The sequence below is a fragment of the Grammomys surdaster genome, unplaced genomic scaffold (genome assembly GCF_004785775.1).
Source record: "Grammomys surdaster isolate TR1022 unplaced genomic scaffold, NIH_TR_1.0 348, whole genome shotgun sequence".
NCBI classification, from domain to species: domain Eukaryota; kingdom Metazoa; phylum Chordata; class Mammalia; order Rodentia; family Muridae; genus Grammomys; species Grammomys surdaster.
This window is the reverse complement of record NW_021604767.1, coordinates 4,069,939-4,077,517: the sequence shown is the minus strand read 5'-3', so window position 1 is coordinate 4,077,517 and position 7,579 is coordinate 4,069,939. Positions and strand designations below refer to the sequence as shown.

The following is a 7,579-nucleotide window of genomic DNA, read 5'->3' as shown; positions in this document are numbered from 1 at the left end:
ATATCTATAACATATCTGTAGGGATCCTTGGTCCATTCCATGCATGCTCTTTGGTTGGTGGTTCAGAATTTGTGAGCCCCTATAGGCCAAGAATAGATGATTCTGTAGGTTTCCTTGTAATGTCCTTGACCTCTCTGATTCCTTCAATCCTTTGTGTCCCCCTGTTCAACAGTATTCCCCAAAGCTGCAGCTAACATTTAGCTCTGATTCTCTGTATCTGTTTCCATCAGCGGCTGGGTAAAACAGAGGACAGTTATGCTACACTTCTGTCTGCTCGTATAGCAGAATATCATTAATAGTGTTATTTTTAAAATTGGATTATTTGGTTTTCCAATAACCCAATGCATCTGTATTGGTCAGGTGCTGGGAGAACTTCTCAGGGAACCGCTATATAAGGCTACTGTTAGCAAGTGCTTCTTGGCATCACAATAGTGTGGATGTTTAGTGTCTGAAGATGGGATGGATCCCTAGGTGGGGTGGTTGCTGTTCTAATTGTGTAGACATAATTGTTGGTGTTTAATTCATTGAGTTCTCTCTATATTGAATTCACTCTACGTCTGATGGATGTAGGGTTGGTGAGATATTTTCCATTATGTAGGCTACTGTTTTTATCCTCTGCCTTACTGGAGCTTCTCAGTTTCATGAGGTCCCATTTATAAATTTCTGATCTTAGTGCTTGAGCTTTCTTTTCTATTAGATTTAGTGTTTCCTGTTTTTTGTTGAGGCATTGCTTGGCTTAGACTTGAGTTTGGCAATGTTCCTTCTGATTTTATTTTGAGGAATACTTCAAGGAGTTTTGATATTAGCTCTTTTTTGGAAGTCTAATGGAATTCTGTGCTAAAACTATCTGGCCTGGGTCTTTTTTTAGGGCTGAGACATAATTACTGCTTCTGTTTCCTTAGGGGATATACGTATATTTACATTGCTTGACTGATCTTGATTTCACTTGTTAAGTGTTTTTTTTTTATCAGAAAGTTTAATTATCATTCAGAAAAAAATTGAGTGGATAACTTTCTCTGAAAAAATATACTGACTCTGTGGGCTGCAGCTATTATTACACGGGATGGGACTGCCTGGAAGTTAAAATTCTCTTACTTTCTCATCCTGTAATGACAGAAAGTCCCATTTCCAGTCTGATTATAAAGGTACACATGGCCCAAAGTGGCTGAGAATAAATACAAAACAAGAAAGGCAAAAAGCAGTAAAGCGAGGGCATGCAATGGGCTCCAGGAGAAAAATCTCAGAAATACCCCAATGGCAACAGGGAACATTAGCTGGAAGCCGCAGCTCTTCAGTCATCTTTGTCTTTTGCCCGGTGCTTGAGGATGCGTGTGAACTCAATGTAGTTGAAATTCCCCTTCTTGTCAATGGGGGCCTCCCTGTACAGCTCATCCACTTCCTCGTCTGTGAAGTGGTCACCCATGGTGGTCAGCAGCTCCCTCAGGTAATCCTCCTGGATGGTGCCGATTGCTTCCTCATCAAAGCAAGCGAAGGCATTTCTGATGACGTCCTCGGGGTCGGTGCCGTTCAGCTTCTCTCCAAACATAGTGAGGAACATAGTGAAATTGATGGGGCCTGGGGCCTCGTTCTTCAGTCAGATTTTTTCCCACTGAAGCCAGCATGTCATGCAGATCCTCCTTGTCAATGAAGCCATCCTGGTTCTGGTCTATCATGTTGAAGGCCTCTTTGAACTCTTGGATCTGGGATTGGTCAAACATGGCGAACACATTGGAAGTTGCGCGCTGAGGGTGCTTCTTGGTGGGCTTGGTCTTTGCCCTTTTGCTCGACATGGTGGCGGTTAAATCCCTCCTCAGCCGCAAGAACCAAGAGTGTCTCCGAGAAGCTCTGCCGCCGCCCTCACAGACTTTCTCCACTTTGTTAAGTGTTATCTCTCAAGAAAATCATCCTTTTGGTTCAACTTTTCCAAATTTGGGGAAATCTTTTTGTTTGCAATTTGTTTTTTTTTTAAATTAATCATTTCATTCCTTTATATTTCAAATGATACCCCCCTTCCTGGTTACCTCTCTACAAACCCCTTCATCTCAACCCCCCTCCCCCTTTCCTCTTTACCTCTATGAGGGTGCTCCTTCACCTATTAACACACTCCTGCCTCACCCCTCCAGCATTACCCTACACTGGACCATCAAGGCTTCCTCTCCTCCCACTAATGTCAGATAAGGCCATCCTCTGCTACATTGTATCTGAAGTCCTGGCTCCCTCCATGTATACTCATTTATTTCATCCCTGGGAGCTCTGGCTGGTCCATTAGTTTATATTGTTCTTCATATGGGGTTGCAATCCCCTTCAGTTCCTTCAATTCATTCCCTAGCTCTTTCATTAGGATACCTGGGCTCAGTCTGATTGTTGGTTGTGAGTATCTGCATCTGTATTGGTCATGTTCTGGGAAAAATCTCTCAGAGAACAGCTATATCAAGCTCCTGTTAGCAAGTTCTTCTTGGCATCACAATAGTTTGTGTGTTTGTTCTCTGCAGATGTGACGGATCCCTAGATTTGGTGGTCGCTGTTTCAATATTTGTCCCTGTCTTTCCTTTGGACAGGAGCATTTCTGGGTTAAATTTTTCAAATGGCTCAAAATCCGTCAACTGAGGGCCATGCTTCTACTGCAGGTGGTCTCTACAGGTTGCATCTCCCATTTGTTGTGTATTTCGTATAGCCTATGTAGCTGCAAAGAACTACACTCTTACTAACTATAACAGAGATATTGAAATAGAAAAACAAGAGTAATGAGTATGCAGTCGGAAGAAAATCAAAGATAACAGCAGTGGAAATGAAAGATTTAAGCTTTTAGAAAACAAAATTGAAGCCAAGGTTTATAATAAACTTAGCAAAAAATTTTTTTATCAGATTATATGTTCCAGATATAGAAAAGCATACCAGTTCTGTCCCCAATGAGGCCTGCCAGGACCCTAGGATAAACTTCCCAGTTTCATATTATACAATTGGATATTAGTATATGTTAATTTTATTTTCTTTCTCTTTCATATCCTAGATAAACTAGTGGTAAACATGATCTATGTCTGTTTTATTTTGCTATGACATGAATGTTTTCTATGTAGTCCATTTCTTCCTGTATTCTTCAAGGTATCTGTGGAATTATTCATATTTTGATTATTATCATGTTATTTGTATTAATATTATGAAGACTGGCTCCTGTTTAGTATATTTCTTGAAAACTCACAGAGTGGCTATTGAAAACTGCCTATATACACTTTTAATTATTTTTAAAATTTAAGTACATGCATATGTGTATTTTGGCAGAGTATGTGGATATAACGGTCAGAGAACAACTCACTTTTACAAAGTGGGTCCACATGATCCAACTCAAGCTATCAAGCTTGGAAATAAATATCTTTACCTGCTGAATCTAGCAGCTAATTTTTTTAGGTAGTTCTTTTATTTTAATTTTTACTGGCTTCAAAAATAATAACTTAATTAAATCAATAATAAGTAAATTATGGAAATGAGATGAGCAATTAGCATAAATGCCATCAGATATAATAGCAATCATCTCTTAAATAAAAACAACTCAAAATCTGTAGCTAGACACCTTAACTTCATCTAATAACTGAAAATTAGAATTTCAAGAAAGAATGACTTTTTAGAATATATTCATGTAACAAAAGCTAATTAAGGCTGTATCCAGTCTTTTAAGAAAGAACAGTATCCCATTCCTTTACCTAAATGAAGAAATTGAGAAACACTGTGGGAGTGTTGCATTGAAAACTAGCTATACATTACCACTGGCAATTGCCTAAAAGAGTGAAAATCTCAAAGTGATAGATATATATGCATAATGGTATTGTCATATTATATAAATTCTTCTGTATTCTACTTGTGATCCTCATAACTATACAGCTATGAACTATATCTCCTATTGTGAAATGTAGATGATCATGTTCCTGTAGTGTATCATCACAGAAAAATTTATTCAAGTGCTTATTCATTTTGACAATTCAGGCAACATCTATGAATGTCACCACTTGTGTTTGTATTGGAATCACAGATCTAGGTCCTAGAAACATAAAGTTTAATAATTGTTTATTTAAAATTGATACACTTTTTAGTACAATTCAGGATACAAATGAATAGTTTAATAATTCTAGAAGAGTGTTCAAAAAGCTGTATGGATACAGTTGTTTCAGATTTTACAGAAAGTTAAATATAGAATTTCTGATGGCAAATTCTGAGATCATCCTCCCAGTATGTTTATTGTGTAAGACAGGGTAAACATTGGGGCTAAGCTATTTTTTGTAACTTGTGATTTGACCAATATCTGACACAAGAAGAATTTCATTTGGGGGAAAATTAGTGGTTATGCTTCATTACAGAATTTTGTTTATTCCTTAGATGTTGGAAAAGTCACATAATCGGATGCTAGTCTTAGCAATAAAATATTGTTAGGATTGTTAGAAGTAGATTTGAGCAGAAAGATGTGTTTCAAGACTTTTTAAATTGAATTGCAAAATTGCCAAGACACTATAAAGATCCCACATAAATTATAGGAAGGAAACCTATACCAAACAGTGTCCTGAGGAAAACTATCATTTGGGTTTGTGGTCTTTTAAAAGGCATTTCCAGTAGAAGAATAAATAATGTAGATATTGGCTCTTTAGAATTACTGTGATTTTAGACAATATACCAAATAAAGATATTTAAAAATTAATTTCTTCTTTTTTCAGCTTTATTGCCTGCCATATATTTCTTTCTTTTTTATTGGATATTTTATTTATTTACACGTCATATGTCATCGCCTTTCCCCATTTTCCCTTCCTTGATTCCCCTATCCCATCCCTGCTCCTCTTTTTTACTTTTATACCATTTTAATTACTTGCAAGAATTCAGGTCAGTTCTAGGTTGAAGGACTAGCAATACAATAGATGCAAATAGTCAAGGAATAAGCAAGACAATAAACACAAATAGTCAAAGAACAAGCAAGGTAATAAACAAAGTTCTGTGAACACTCCCAGGATCACTGTTTCTAAGGGCTTATCAGGATAACCAAAATGTCTGAACCAACTTCCCTGTCCTAGGTCAAAGCCATTTTCATGTCTGAATCCTACTTCCTTGTTCTAGCCTAAAATTTAGATTCCTACCTGAAATTACTTCTTTATTCTAGCCTAAAATTTAGATTCCTGCCAGAAATTACTTCTTTGTTCTAGCCTAAGATTTATATTCCTGCCTGAAATTACTACTTTGTTCTAGCCAAATTCATATTCCTGCCTGAAGCCTACTTTCTTGTCCTTGGCCAATGTCATGTTTCTGTCAAGTAGCCCATTTCCTTGTCCTTGGTCCCTGTCAGATTCTTGCCAAGCAGCTCCAAAGGCTCTCCGCCTCTCCCCTCCCTCCCCCCCGCACCTTTTTTTTTTATGTCATTAACAAGACTGAGCTTGTCTTAGGTCATTCTGACAAGAATGCCTTCCTTACCCATCATGGAATATGCAGTATCAAAAGCAATGCACTTCTCTCTTAGGTTTGTAAGGCTCTGTGCAGAATATTACCTGTCTTTGGCTTACCAGGCTGTTTATTTAATAACTCTGTTTGGGGGCTCCATTTTCAGGTTTAAGCCATGTACTTTGGCTGCCAAAATGTTGATGCTGTTAAAGACAAGCTTTAACACAATGAGTAGGAATAAAAATACTATGCATAATTCTAACACCTCTCTGGATATTTTAACTTTATATAGTGAGCTTTTGAATTTCAAGAATGCTGCTCTGCTGAGTGTTGATGCAGCAGATACTGCTGAAAAAATTACCCAGGGCCTGAGGTCAGTATTTCCATTTTGGTTAAGCTTCAAAAATGGCATATATAGCTTGATCATACTAGCCCTTTTTTTCCTGGGAATTTCTTATTTCCTTCTCATCTTTTTGTGTGGGCACAAGTGAAGATTGAGGACAAAGTGCAGGAAATTTATGTAGTCTTTACACAGAACAGTCCTATCAGCCTGAAAATAAATATATGCCTTATAGGAAAACAACGAGAAAAAAAATAATAATGGGGAAAATTTGAACAGGAGATGTGTTTGATTGCTTAGGTAATGATGACATTTGTTTATTTATTTTCATTTCATTCTGTTGTTATGATAAAGTATTGTGACCAAAAGCAACTTGGAAAGTAAAGGATTTATTTTATCTTATACTTCCAGGTCACATTCCATCATTGAAGGAAGCTAGAGGCTCAAAATAGTAACCCAAAGGAAGGACTACCTGCTATTTCATGCATCATAACTTTTAACCAGGATCTTATTCATAACCAAGGAAGTATATAGGAGCAATGAAAGATGTTATTTGCTCTGCTGGCTCTCTGATTTACTAATAGTTAGCTATTTTTATAATGTCACCACTTTCCTAAGGATGATACTGCCCACAATGGGCTGTACCTTCCTTTATTGGTTGATAAGGTAATTTCCATATGCATTCCCATAAACCAAGCAGATATAGGCAGTTTCTCAACTGAGGCTCTATTTCAGATAACTATAGACTCTGTTATGTTAATAATTAAAACTAAGACTCTTGTCTATAAAAGGGTACATCTTAATTTTAACTCTGTTTAATTGACTGCCTGACATAAAAATCTCAATCAATTATGACACTCTTTGACTGTACTTCTGAAACTGTTTCAAGAATAAATTAAGATGGCTTTCTGTGTTTTTAGATATAGCAGGAAGCTTTATCTAACATGAGAATAGGATTGGGGGGTTAAGTAGATGGTTCAATCAGAGTGATTGTTGTAAATGTGGAGGAAGTGAGTTTGAGTCCCCAGTACTGATGCAGTGCAATTCCCTATAATCCTAGGTACTCACTGGCTGTCTATTCTAGCCAAACTATGGACTTCAGGTTTAGTTAGTTACGTTGTTTCAAGTGGAAAGGTGGAAATCAATAAAGGACACCTGATATCTTCCCCTGGTATGTATGCATACAGTACATAACACACACACACACATACACACACACACACACACAACATTTTCAAGAATATAAAATCTTATTATTTTTCTGCAACTAGAACATTCTGTAACAGATGACTCCCTTATACTGGCATCCAGATGGTTGTTGAACAAGAGGGGTCTTCAAGCCCCCAAACAAAACACTAATGAGTACATAACATCAAAACAGTTTACTGAGTACAGTTTCTTAGCACTTCACTGCCTCCCAATGTGAGTTACAAGTAGGATAGCCATGAAAAGAATACTCGTGGAATGAGATTTACTGCTAAAAGGCAGATAGAAAATTTCAAAGCTAGTATAGGACAAGTCTGACCCTCACATAATTGAATGTTATTATTATTTACATTATTAAGATAATTGACTATTGTTGTCAATTAAGCATCTGTCTGGATAAACCCTACTGCATTAAAACATTCAGGATAGTATTCAATTGTTATACTGTTGACAAGGCAGATATAAAATAAGTTTGTCTAAAAATCCTTTTGGGAATGATTTAAACATGGATAAGATGCTACTGTTTTTGCGTAGCCATCCACATGTCTAAGCCATACTTTCCTTTTCATCTCTCAATTTGCATTGTGAGATCTTACTGGCAAAGCCTGTTTCTCAGTTCAG

The 7,579-nt window shown here is 37.0% G+C and overlaps 1 pseudogene; it reads right to left on the bottom strand.

Annotated features, from left to right (window-relative positions):
* Nucleotides 1-1,125: 1,125 nt before the first annotated feature.
* LOC114630912 lies at nucleotides 1,126-1,790 on the bottom strand (annotated as a pseudogene).
* Between the last annotated feature and the right edge of the window lie 5,789 nt (nucleotides 1,791-7,579).